The 14,770-nt window shown below is 37.0% G+C and overlaps 1 non-coding gene across 1 annotated transcript; it reads right to left on the reverse strand.

Annotated features, from left to right (window-relative positions):
• Nucleotides 1-12,960: 12,960 nt before the first annotated feature.
• Nucleotides 12,961-13,066, reverse strand: LOC140833175 (small nucleolar RNA R71). The gene has a single exon (XR_012118309.1). It is a non-coding gene; the product is annotated as a small nucleolar RNA R71 (small nucleolar RNA).
• Between the last annotated feature and the right edge of the window lie 1,704 nt (nucleotides 13,067-14,770).

Here is a 14,770-nt window from a genome sequence, read left to right on the forward strand (position 1 = left end):
GGTATCAGAGCCGACCTCTCTGAGTACGGTGTGGTTCGGGGACGAACCAAGCGGAAGCTGGTGGGCATGTGAGGACCGGGGCCGAAGAGGGCGGGGGATGATCGCCGGTGTCATGAGGTGGCACGGACAATGAGCGGCTCCTTGCAGGCTTCTAGGTGGAGGGAACATGAATGAACCGTTCTTACACTGGAAGGAGAGGGATTCCGAGACTGTTCAATGTAATGGACTGTACAGTTGAAGAGAGCTTAAAAGATTTGATTGGTACTACTCATATAACGAAGGTGCATCTTCTTCTCGGTAGCTCATCACATAAGAACTCCAAAGTTAAGCGTGCTTGACTTGGGGCAATTTTGGGATGGGTGACCTCCTGGGAAGTTTCCCAAGGTGCGTGTGAGTGAGGACATAAGCACACTGGAAAGATCCGTCTTGATACAGTGAGGACAGTCATCGAATCTGGGGCGTTACACATCTGGTTCCTCTGATTTTAATGGTGGAGAACTCGGTGGAGGAGAGTGTGCATACATCGAAGGATTGATCAGTTCGGTTTCCTGCAATTCCTTGGGAGAGGTCAACAGGTGTTCTGAAAAAGCTGTTGGATCATCTTTGGTGGGAGAGCCTGTTGGAGAACCCGATTTTTCTTGAAATATGACAGCTTTATCAAAATCAGATAAAACTTTACTGCCTCATCAACTGAAATAGTTTGAGCGTCTGAAAGATGAAGTGGAGGCAGTTGTGCAGACGTATCAATGTCACAGATTGTTGGAGACACAGATGGGATGTCGGAAGCAATCTGATGGCATTGTTTTTCAGCACTTGGAATGTCTTTTGGCGTGATTTTTTCAGAAGGAGGCAGAGTGTTCTCTTCATCAGCCGGTTGAGCTGTTACGGTAAGTACTGGTGATGAAGGCATAAACAAACATGAAATCAGAGTATTTGAAACTTTCATAAATTTCTAAAATGACATGGGCGGTCCTCGGGTCTAGCCTCCTGTTCAGTCCAAGCCAGCTCCTTGGTCCCCACCCCTTGTCTCCTCGACATCCTCCTCACCTGCATCGATCAAGTCTAGTGAGCCTAAGGACTCAATACGTATAAACCGTAAATAACAAGTAATACGTAATAAAACCACATGCATATTCAAAATAGAGCGTACATACTAGAAACATGAACTTGAACATGATAACAAAAACGTGCTTGGAACTTGAACGTAATAGCATAACACAGACGTGACATAGTCATGAAATTTTCGTAACATGCTTGCATCATACATACTTGAGCATACATAAACAAATTTTGCGTAGAGACATGTTTCAAAGCAAGTGACCCATACATAAAAGCGCCTGATCAGACTAAACCACAGTACTGGGCTGACAGGGAAGATCCACTGCCACGTACATGAGATCCCCGTTCATGATTTAACGGGTGGATTAGTCCCTGGTCATGCTTTACCGCTTTCCAATCCTGATCAAAACCCATTCATGCTTTAACGGGGTGGATTGATCCCTGGTCATGCTTTACCGCTTTCCAATCCCATACATAATTAGGTCACGAGACATTTAGCATACCTCAAAAACTTAAAAGTATTTTCTTTTGCACGTCGAACATACTTACTTGGCGTTGAGGGATTCATTGGGTCTCGCTTGGGGCCGATGCTGCACCTACTAACAAGATTTAGAGCACTTAATTTATGTACTTAGACATAATAATCGTGCTCACCACCCAAAATGACAATTGTTTTATGACATTCTAAATCGCTCGGGACTTGACCTCGTTTAATCATTGTACTAAACCATGACATCAACCCCCGAAACAAATCCTAAAATAATGTGTGAACATTTCCCAAAAAATAGAAGACATGAGCCTAAAATAGTATTTTAAAAAGTCATGGACGAGCGCCTAGGCGCTGGACAGTGCTGCGCTGCGGCATTGCCTAGCACGCCGCGACGCTAGCAATGCCGCAGGCCAAGCGCTGCGGCACCACAAGGGCAGCACCGCGGCGGCACTGCCTAGCACACCGCGGCGCTAGCAATGCCGCAGGCCAAACACTGCGGCGCCACAAGGGCAGTGCCACGGTGCTAGGCTTGCACAGAACGGGCGCGGCGGCGCTCCTTGGTGAGCGCTGCGGCGCTAATCCTGCGCGCAACCAACCCAAAATAACACATTTTAATGCAATTTTAAAAGTCACGCTCGAACTACTTGAACCGATGCAACAAGACTCATCTTAGGACGCTATAACAAGGATTCAACTCAATCAAATGTCCTCAAAACAACGACGCACAACAACTACGCAACATAACCCATAAACATGAATTTTGACACCAAAATAATTTCTACGACTTCAAATGCAACCAATTGCCTATCGACCCGAGACGAAGCACCAAACATCAACCCCACATCATACTCACAATAATTAAACACATCAGCAGTCACCCAACGTTTCCAATGAAGCCTGCAATAGATAAATTTCAAGAATACATCAATAACATAATTTTCAGAAAACACAATTTGAGCAGTCCCACGAAAACACCATAACTCACTCAATTTTTATCCAAAAATTTCGAGATTTATATCAAATCGAAGGTATCAAAAAGTTCTACGTTTTATATGCAGAAAATTTTCCCAAATTCTCGACCGAAAAATCGAAGTTTTCAAAATACAATGAAAAATGAAATTTTAGATCTAAAAATTATTTCAAAAACTGATCCAACCAATTTTCTGCTCAAACTCTGAACATCATACATGAACTTTACGCATAATAAATATCAACATAAATACTATGACAAGATCAACGAAGAAAAAAAACAGAATATACGCGCCTTTAAATTTTTAATGTTACCGAAACGACGACTCCGACGCGGGAAGGAAGTGAGAGTTGATCCGGGACGATCGTGCAACGACTTTCTTGCTGGACAAATAAAAGGAGAGAGGGGCGGCTGTTCTTGCTTCGAGGAACCCTAGACTTTTCTCTAAAAATGAATTTTTGAATTGTAATATGTGTGTGGGTGTTTACGTGAATGTGTGTGTGTGTTAGTGGGGTGTGTGCGTGTGTTTGGGTTTACAAGTGGGTAATTAGAGCTAATTAGGGGAAAATTGATTAATTAAATAATTAATCAAGCTATTTTAAAAATGTTAAACCAATTACAACCTAATAAAAATGGTAAACTAATACCCACTTTACTAAAATCCTCTAATTTAAAATAAAATGAACACTTGCTACTTTAAAAGTTTTAAACTCTTAAATCACTAAATAAATAAATTAGACTTTTAAAAAGATACTAAAACTTATAAAGCATTTAAAATGCCTCATCCTTAACTTGAAATAAAAATACCACATTTTAAAATTGCCAAACTCGTCGCCGGTCTCCTTTCCTCGATCCCGCATCGGGAAATCGCCTGAAACATGAAACTCAAGAAAACATTTTAACGTCCATTACATAAACATTAAAATAATGCAATTTAAATAACTCATGCATCATTAAAAATCATTTTAAACTTAAATAAATAGTTTTAACAATTAAATCAATGCATGGGTTTTACGTGTACTGAATTTGGGCATTACAGAACCACCATTCGTATCAAGAAAACAGCAGCCATTGCTGACCTTGATATTGTCCCGCTGAGACAAGTTTTTTCAGAAGTTACCTCATCAAAACCAGAATCTGTCCCCTCCTCAAAACCAGCAGCCACCTCTACTGAAACCACTTCAACTTCTTTTTCGACTCTCAGACCCACGTCTGGAGTTGTTTTTAGAGAACCTCTCGCATGGTCTTCTGCCTTTAGATCTGTGCTGTCTGCATCATCAGAAAAAGGCAAGGGAAAACTCACTGAAGAACCACAAATTCATGGCGCCAAGTCATTTGTTCATAATGCTATTAATCTTCACATGGACAAAATTGATAAATCTGCCAGTGAAGACATGATTTTCTTCGATGATTGGCTTAAGGTTAGAGTTTTCCACCCAATCACATATCTAAGAACACCGTGTACCTACGCAAAAATGGTGAAGAATAAAAAGCAGGTCTTTGCTTCTGCTAAGACCAAAAATGTTATTGAGGCTATCAACAGAAGGAGTTACATTCTTGATAAGCTAAAATGTCAAAAGATGGATTTTGTCTTGAAGACCTTAAAGTCTAACTTTGATTCTGTGAATCCTACTACTATCCAAGATCAGAATGTGATTCAAATTTTGACTGACCGATTGAGAGTGATGAATGAGCAACTTATTGCTGAAGAACAGGCTTTTGCGGAGACTTTGCAGTACCAAGTAGGTTTTGTCCCAGACATTTTTCAGATTAAGCCAGTTGAGGAAAGGACCACAGATCCTTCAGAAGCCAAGGTCTCCAGTAATCCTGCATCCTCGACATTGCCTACTCAGTCATCATCTCTTATTTATGTTCGTGAATTGGCTTCAGTTGATGAAGTAATTCAATCTATTGTTCTTGCTTCTTCTACTGCACCAGAAGCAGCTCAGGCTGTTGATATGGTACATTCAGAAACTCAACCAGCATATCAACCAATGGATGAATCAGATGCTACTCCATCCCAATCACTGCCAAATTTGGAAAAATTTTCAGCTGAACACCAAGCAGAAATGGAAGCTCTTTTGAATATTCAATCTGAATCTATTCCAGCTGTTGAGCCACTGAAAGCCACTAAAGCTGCCCAACCAGAAGAGAGTGTAGCTCCTGAACAAACTACTGTTGTTGGAGGAACTTCTGCAGAACATTATACTCCTCCATCTGTAGCTCCACCAGAAACTGTCACTTCTACTGCTTTGATTGTCCCTCCTGCTGGTTGTCCTACTCACATCGCTCATCTTGTAGAGATCAAACAGCGTATGCTAGAAAGATCTCCATCTCCAGAAGAACAATTTGATCTTGAATTTTAGATAGATATTCTGCAAAGAAATATGAACAATCTTTTAGAGATAGTTAAAGAGTTGTCTTTTGAACATGCTGGTGAGGTTAGTGCCACGAAATTCTTCCATGACCTCATCTCTAAAGAGGTCACTCGCACGGCAGAATCGTTGGCCAAGCTACATTTTGAAACTAGTGTATTCCGTCAAAATGTTCTCTCAAGTCAGGGTAACATCTTGATTGGTCAAGCTGATATCCTTAAAAATGTCTCTGATCATGATTTGTCGATTCGCTCAGTTTCCAACAAAGTTGAAGCTATGGATTCGAGACTGGAACTTATTGATACCAAGATTGAGTCTCAATCTCAATCTATTCTTTCTCTTAATGAATGAGTTTCGAATCAGGCACCATATCTGGAGATGCGGAATCATTGAATTATTACTCTTACTGGCCGAGTGGATGACTTACTCACTCGAATTCAAGTTCATTATGCCAAAAAGGGGGAAGCAGAAGGCGGGACAGAAGAAGGCAGAACTGGAGGACATCGTGCAGAATCTTCCTTCAGAAATCAAGATCCTCAGGATGAGGAAACGATGTTCAGAGATATTGGAACTGATGATTAAACTCTTTTGAACTTTTTTGTTTATTGACTTATCAATTATCTTGTTATAATTGCTATCAACTTTTACTGTTGTTCTTCATCGTTACTAACATCCAGGTTTTGGCATCACCACAAAAGGGGAAATTGTTAGTGATAGGATCGAATATTAGGTTAAAGAAGTGTTTAGAAGGGGGGTTCAATAAACACTCACCACTTATATAAGTTTTTCGAAATTTGAGTTCAGTTTAGTGATAAAATGATAATCGGAATCTTGTCAGTCAATATCAATCAGTTAACAATTAAGTGCGGAATAAAACTGACTAATAGATAGAATAAAAACTAAGATAAGAACACGAGTTTTACGAATGTTCGGAGATTTCAAAGACTCCTACGTCACCCCTTCTATCACAAGGATAGGATATTCACTAAAAGACTTTGATCGATACAAAGGTTTGTACAGACCTACTTCAGTTTGGACTTAACACTGCCAAAACTGAAACTCTTAGTTTACAAAATGCTTCACAATATACAACTGAATTTATCACAACTGATCTCTTACAAGATCGAGTTTTACAATGATATCCGTACACTACAGCTGAATTGCGGCGTTCCCACTATCTGTTGCAGTCTGCTTTTGTACTATTTTCAGTTGAAAGTCCTTTTCTTGATGTGTACAGCTGAAGGATCAGTTGATAAGCAATATAGCAACTGATCAGTCAGTTGTCTTCAAAAGTTCAGTTCAGCTGGTTTCAGTTGCCTTAGAAAATCTGCGAGTTATTCTTCAGTTTTAGGCAACTATCAGTTAGAGTATATGTTCAGTAACTCTCGAAACAATTACAAACATTAATCATTTAGTTTGTCAAACAACTGAAACTTAATTTCCAACAATTTCTCCCTTTTAGATGTTTGACAAAACTTAGTAAAATCAATCGAACTTTATGTAGATAAAATAATTCGAACTCTGTGTAGATAAAATAACTCTTCTAATATACAACAAAGAATAAAGAATGAAATAATCTTCAGAAATTTGCCAAAATTTTATCAATGTCGTCTTTTCCTTGTCGATCTTTTCCTTATTTCTCTTATCCTTTTCCCCCTTTTTGTCAAACGCATCAACCTTTTTGGATATCACGCGAAAACTCGAGGAGATGTCTGACACCGCATTCAGCACAATTTCTTGAAGCAAATCTATTCTTTTAGTGACAGTCTTCTCCAAAAATTCAAAACGTCTTCCGACTAAGGCTTGAGTCTGGAAGTGAGCTTCCGTTGACACTCTGTCTTTTCTGATTTCTTCCATCTGTAGAAAGAGTGAAGTCACATTCTCTTGGATTTGCTGAAATTTTTCTGTAGTAAACTCATATGAAGAGTTGATCTTTAAGGTGTGCGCAAGCTGAGTTGACTTGATTTCAGAAATAGCATGCAACATACTGAGTGTCCTGAACAGATTGGATTTCGTCGAATAAGGATTCCGTATCCATTGATATTCCAGGAGATGTATCTCCAAGGCTCTTTGGTATCTGCTCCCTTTCATCTTGATTAAAGATTACCAAAGCTGTGTCAGTTGGATCTGTCTCAAGCAATACCATTTCTGGAATATCTTCATGTAAAGCTTCTTGCTGAAGTTGTTGAGGAAGAGAAGGATTCGGATCAACAAAAGAATTGGATGGCTCTTCAGTTTGCTGATCAGCTGAAACAGTTGATGGTTGTTCAGTATGTTGTGCAGCTGATGCAGAAACCAGTTCTTTACTATGTTGGACGACTGAAGCTACAACTAGCTCTTCAGCTGACACTTGTTCAGTTTCAACGGAGTGCAGCTGAGCTTCTTCAGTTTCTTCAATAACTGCTTGTTCAGGCATGGAAGCTGACTGAACTAGCTCTTTAACTACTTCAAAAATAGCCTGATTGGCTGGTTCTTCAATTGAAATAACTGTCGAATCGACTGGTTCTTCAGTAACAAAAATTCCTTCAATTGCTGTGGTTGAATTCAGCTGAATATCAGAGGTAACTGGTTCCAATGATAACTCAACATTAGAATAAAGTTTGAGTTCAGCAGTTGAAGAAGAAGGTGATGGTGGTGAATCAGTTGTATGAGGAGCAGTTGGTTGCTGAGAAGATTCAGCAACTGGTTCCTTGGTTGGCTCTTGTTGAGCTGACTGCTAAGTTGGCTCTTCGAATGAAAGATCTGGGGAACATTTGAATAGTAAGTTTGTTGTCCAGTTCCCAGTGTTTGATTTCCATCTGTAGCGTGATAAGATCCATTTCCAGCTGATTGTAGACAAATTTTTCATTGATAGCTGTTGGGCTGGCAGGATCATAATTCAAGCGTAACTGAGCCACCATCTTTGATAACCGCTTGGATCGAATCTGATCAAAGAAATACTTTTCACGCTCCAAAGCTTGTACAACTGAAGCAGATTTGACCACTTTCAGAACAGCCTTTTCAAGGTCAACAAATTTCTTCAGAAGTGATTTCTTCTAGAGTTGCTTGGAAAATACTTCAGTTCTGAATTTGACCTATTCCTTGAAAATTTTGAGCTTGTTCGTGGAAAATTCATTGATTTTTTTCCAATGAGATCAATGTGAGTTTGGACTGCATTGGTTGGTCGGGGATCTTCTTGCAACTTGTTCTTTCCTTTAGGATCAGTCAGGACATGAGAAATACTCAGTCCTGAAGAGGTTGCGTCGATTCTTTCTGTAATCACGACCCCTTTGGGTCTAGCAGCTGGTAGAGCAGAGAAGGCAGAAATAGAGATGAAAGGAGCCTTGACTCCAGTTGATTTCTTCTGATCACCAGATTCAGTGATCTTCTTCTTCTTCTTTGATTGGTCTTCAGGAAGAGATAACTGGACCTCATTTGATGGTTCAGCTGGTACAATTGAAACGACCTCGAATTTTTTTTTCTAATCTTAAATCATAAATTTTAAATTACTAAATAAAATAATTTAACATAATAATGAATCAAAATAATTTATCAATTTAAATCTCCAGTGCATAAAATAAATCCTAAATCATCGGCTAACCAAAAATTCCTAAATCGACCTTTGAAAAGATCACTAATAATAAATTAAAGCATAAAAATATCTCTAATAAAATCATTAATATAATCTTTAAATCATAAATCTATCTAGCTAGTGCGCAAACATAAAGGCCCTCGGGTGTGTACTGCTGCACTCGATCGACTCAATCGTCACCTGCCTCAAAAATCATCAAATCTTGTATCATACAAACCTAGTGAGTCTAAAGACTCAGCACGTTCTAAACATGAATAGCAAATAATACATATACAATTACGTGCAATAAAATCATATTTTTATTTAAAATATCTTTTGAACGTAAATAAACATTTAAAATCATTTTAACATAATTAAATCATAAATCGTAAAATCATTTTAAAATATCTTTAAGCATAAACGAATCCTTTAAAAAATCATTTAAAAATAGCTTTAATCACCATCATGAATCATATATCATAAAATCATTAAAATCGTAAAGCTTTCAAGGGCTTTTTCACCGTTTACCGCATATTCATTAATATTTTTATAAAATGATGTAAAAAAAAAATATATGACAAACTAATGTGTCACGCCTCTTCGAGAGGAGTGACTGACAAAATATTTTTTTTAATGCAAGTCAGATGGCGTGACATTCCTATTTTTCAAAAAAAAAAAAAATTTAAGTCACAACATGCCATGCCATCTCTGATGGCGTGATTTGCGGAATAAATTTTTTTTAAAAAAATAAGTCACGCCTATTGAATAGGCGTGACTTGCTTTTATGAATAACAACTTAGCTTTAATTATTTCAGAGTTGTACGTGGATTCAGCACATGCATTAAAAAGCTGCAACATAACTTTAATAATTTCAAATTTATTATAATAATATAAATTTTGTTCTATAAATTGAATACTTGATTCTCTTATTTCATTCACTCTTCTCATATTTTTCATCGGTAAGTTCTCGTAGATGTATGACTTTATTTTTTCACTCTTGGCATATTTTTATTAATTTGTCTTTTTTTTTGTTTTTGCATGTACATTTTAGTTCCAACTTATATTTAAGGTATATATACTTACATAAATTATTATTTTAAATATTAAATTTATAAATGAAATAATTATTTATGTTAGACTAATTTTGTAGTGATATTTAATATTTTTTAAAATTTTAATAATTATGTGATTTTTTAGTCATTACTAATTTTTATATAGAGATGACTTCTCTTATTATTTTTTTGATAATTTGCACACTTCCATTAATAATTTGCATTATTGTAAAAAAATAAAAATTAGCATTATTGTTTTTTTTAAAAAGGGATAAAAACATTTAAAAAATTTAATTTAATTATTTTTTTAAAAAAAGTTTGTATCGTCGATCGATACAAGGTGGTCAAAGGCTGCAAAATTATTTATTGATAATGGGATGATAGTGAGTAAAACCATATGCTTTATCTATTTTGGAAGCACACGTGACTTGATTACTTTTTTTTTTAAAAAATAATTTGTGATGTTATTGAAGAACCACGGTAAAGAATGACTTGCAGTTTTATTAATTATTGATATATGCTTGGTTGGATTTTTTTAAAAATTTTACAAAAAAACATTAAAAAAATTTTAATTGTAATTCGTGTGTTAGAGTTATATGATTTTTTTAATTATTTTTTTAAAAAATAGATTATTTTTAATTATTGATATATGATTGATTATAAATTATTTTTAACTTAAATAATTATTTTTCTAAAAATCCTCTATCCGCTAATTATGAACCATGATAATGTTATATGTTTATTTTGTTTGTTATTGTTAATTTTTATAATATTTTTATAATCATATGTTAGGATAAAAATAATTTTAAATATAATATGTTTTGTATTTATATTTGTGTGAACTTGTTTTTCTTAAAAAACCATGATTCTTTTATTTTTTTTTGAAAAAATAATAATAATAATAAATTCTTAAATCAATAAAATACATTTTTCCATTGTTATTATTAACTACACTAATGTTAGATTCAATTAGTTGTTTAAGAAAGATTTCAAAATTTAAATATGTGTGTGTATTTAAATTTTTACTATTAAAATAACTTCTTATTTTCAAAACTCGTAGATTGTAAAAATATTATTTTTAGTGTAATTTTTATTTTTTACTTGTATTTAATGTTTTATTTTATATTTTTTTTATAATTGATGTTGTATTTGTTTTGTTTATACAATATTGTGATAAATAAAGATGATAATAATAATAATAATAATAATATATTATTATTATTATTATTATTATTATTATTATTATTATTGATTGTAGGATGTCGTTACATGTTGGACCTGTTGATCCTATTGTTCTTTATCAGCAACAAATACAAATATCTAATTTTATTACGCCTAACAACTTGGATAACACCCTAAGAGTGCGTCGATCAAATAATTTATTTTGGCAATTGTGGAAAAGTGGTATACTACACTGATAGAGGTGGATTTTACTTGTTTTTCATATCGTGTTTTATTGCATTTATCACTGAGATTTCGTGCATTTTGTGTTGTTTTAGCATAATCTATATCTTTGTGTCGCTCATGTGTTAGTGGCGAAAATGCAGGAGAATTGCGAAGAAACTGAAAAAAGAGCAAGAAAGTCGAGAGACCTCCGCCCGGGCGCACATTTGCATCCGCTCTGGCGCGTTCAAGCTTGGAGAAAGAATTTTAATCGAGAGACATCCGCCCGGGCGGAAACTTATATCCGCCCGGGCGCGCAAAAATCTGGAAAAAGATGCTTGTTGCGAAACACATCCGCCCGGGCGGAAACTCTTGTCCGCCCGGGCGCGATTGTATTTTTGGAAAATATCATGCTCGATTCCATTCCTTAATTTCTGAAGGAGAATGATATGGTAAGGTCTATGGACGACTTCAGAGGGATGGAGACTTGATTTTGCAGCCGCCACAAGTTTTTAAAGAGGACTTTGCGCTTGGATTGAAGATTTGAAGTTTTTCGAGCATCGTTCTTCGCAGATTTCGTCTCGCCTAGTATTTCTAATTTTGTTTTCATCGTTTAAACTTTGTTTTGTTTATTTTGATCATGAATTCTAGTAGCTAAACTTGAATATTTGTTGGGATAAAGGGGATCCTACCCCGAACGTTGATTTGAATTAATTTATATTTCGATTGTGCATTATTCTTGATTTTACTACTGTTTTATCGTGTCATTAAAGCATAGCTAACTTTAACGACGTTTTCATATCACGAGTGAGTTCGAGAGAATAACGAGTGATAGGATAGAGTAGTATAATCCGCGGATCTACAATTTACATAGATATATGAAATTGGATACGTGCCGATAGTCATAGTCCTTAGGGTCGAAAACTAGGAGATTTCATAGATCGAAATGCGATTTGCTCTTGATAAATAATTAAAGACATTTAACTACTTCATTGAGTAGAATTAGTTTGGCATAGCTCGAGAGAGTAGGTTCAATAGATTAGGAAATCTTGTCGGAAGCGTAGATCACGATCGAACGAATTGATTAATAAACGAGGGGTAGGTGAACCGAGATTCCCAACAAATCCATTTCTTATTGAATTTTAACTCAACATTTTAGATTAAATTCTCATTCATTACTTATTGAATCATTTTAATTGCATATTTATTTGAGTATAGTAGGAATAATCACACAACTCAATTTTCGTTGCTAAATGTTAAATAACTGAAAATAATAATTGTTAAACACAGTCTTCAGTGGAACGATACTCGTACTCTTGTACACTATATTACTACTTGACATCGTCCACTTGCGATTAATTTTTGAGCATACAAAATCATATTTTTATTGGGGATTTTACTGTGTAAGTTTTGCTCGATCAAGTTTTTGGCGCCGTTGCCGGGGACTGTTAATCTACAATTTTATTTTTATTTTTTGGTTATTTTCTTTAGCATTATTTTATTTCTCCTGAGATAACACTTCATATTTTATTACAGATATCCCTTCCAGTGCATGCCAAAGTCACTTGACGTGGAACTTGAGTTCGATCCTGAAATTGGAAGAACTTTCCGAAGGCGAAGACAACAACAAAGACTTAAAGAACTGATGGAAAGACACGAGCAAGAACGTGGAGAGGAACAGCGTGACAATAGACAAGTTGAGATACCGCGTCGCATACCAATGCTGGAGTATGCCCAGCCTTCTTTGGAGGGTGCACGCCCTAGCATTGTGAGGCCTATCGTGCGGGCGAATCACTTCGAAATCAAGCCAGCCATAATCCAGATGATTCAGAACACGGTCCAATTTGGAGGAACTGCAATGGATGACCCAAACACGCACATCGCGGATTTTCTTGAAATTTGCGATACTTTTAAATTCAATGGAGTTTCTGATGATGATGTTAGGTTGCGTTTATTTCTTTTCTCCTTACGTGATAAAGCTAAAGCATGGTTAAATTGTTTGCATGTAGGTTCGATCGCTACGTGGGACGACATGGCGAAAGCCTTTCTCATCAAATACTTCCCTCCCTCCAAGACCATGAAGCTGCGGGCAGACATTACAACATTTGCTCAATTCGATCAGGAATCTCTATATGAGGCATGGGAACGCTTCAAGGATCTACTACGAAGATGCCCACATCACGAGTTACCACTTGGGTTAGTCGTTCAAACATTTTATTATGGTTTGCTTACTCCTAACCGTACTATGATAGATGCGGCTGCATGTGGAAACCTGTTGAGAAAGACCGCGGAGGAAGGATATGAATTGTTAGAGGAGATGGCTGCTAGCAGCTATCATCCTCAATCTGAAAGAAACAACCAGCGGAAGAGTGCAGGAGTTCACCAGGTAACTGATTTTTCTGCTATTACTGCACAACTTGATGCTTTAAACAGGAAAATAGACGGCTTGAATGTGGGTGGCACGGCGATGCGTCTTCAAGAGATATTCTGTGAAAAGTGTGGAGGGGAACACTATGCGAAGGACTGTCAAGATGACAATCCATTCTATGTGCAAAATGAGGCACCAGTGAACCAAGTGAGAGTCCAACACCGCCCAAGGCATGACCCTTATTCGAACACATACAATCCTGGGTGGAGGCAACATCCCAACTTCTCATGGGGCGGTCAAAACAGTCAAAATAGACCGCAAAGAGGAAAACAATATGGGAAACAACCGATGTACAGATCCGATCCTCCTAGAGAAGAAAAGTCCAACTTGGAGCAAATGATGTCTAAGTTTATTTCATCCACTGAAACTAGACTTCAAAACCAAGACGCATCGATAAAAGGGCTCGAGAATCAAATTGGACAGTTGGCCAAGATGATAGCAAGTACAGAGCCGGGCACCTTGCCAAGTAATACCGAGACTAATCCAAAAGAGCAAGTGAAGGCCATTGAGTTGAAGAGTGGGAAAATTTTGGAGTCGAAGGGAAAGGAAAAAATTCAAATACTGGATGAACCGACTGAGACATCAAAAGGTAAGTCTTCTAACTCTACACTAGCACCCACTACAAAACATAAAATTGTTATTCCTCCACCTTTCCCTGCAGCATTGAAAAAAGCAAAACTAGATGCACAATTCGGTAAGTTTCTCGAGGTGTTTAAAAAGTTGCATATCAATATTCCCTTCGCCGATGCTTTAATGCAAATGCCTAGTTATGCTAAATTTTTGAAGGATATTTTAGCAAATAAGAGGAAGTTGGAGGATCACATGACAGTTAACTTGACTGAAAATCGCTCCGCTTTGGTGCAAAACAAAATCCCACCGAAACTCAAAGACCCAGGGAGTTTTTTTATTCCTTGCATGATTGGTGATGTTGTTTTTCACAAAGCTTTGTGTGATCTTGGTGCAAGTATTAATCTTATGCCTTTATCTGTGTTTAGGAAACTTGGGTTGGGAGAGCCTAAGCCGACGAGGATGTCCTTGCAACTGGCTGACAGATCTGTCATATACCCCCGCGGAGTGATTGAGGATGTGCTAGTGAAAGTGGACAAATTCATTTTTCCTGCGGATTTCGTGGTTCTCGACATGGAGGAGGATACAGAGATGCCTCTAATTTTGGGGAGACCATTCCTTGCAACTGGAAAGGCATTGATTGATGTGCAAGAAGGGAAATTGAGATTAAGAGTGGGCGAGGAGGAGATTACTTTGGATGTTTTTAATGCACTTAAGCACACACTGCATTCTGATAGCTGTTTTAGAATTGATGCTTTTGACTCTCTTGTGTCTCACTATGTGCAGGATGCTTTTAGGGACCCTTTGGAAGCCACTATCACTACTGAGTTGGGAGAAGAGGAATTGGATGATGAAAAAACAGAAATTGTGGCACATCTCAATGCCAACCATCCATG

This window comes from Primulina eburnea, chromosome 5 (assembly GCF_022965805.1).
Source record: "Primulina eburnea isolate SZY01 chromosome 5, ASM2296580v1, whole genome shotgun sequence".
In the NCBI taxonomy this organism is placed as follows: Eukaryota; Viridiplantae; Streptophyta; class Magnoliopsida; order Lamiales; family Gesneriaceae; genus Primulina; species Primulina eburnea.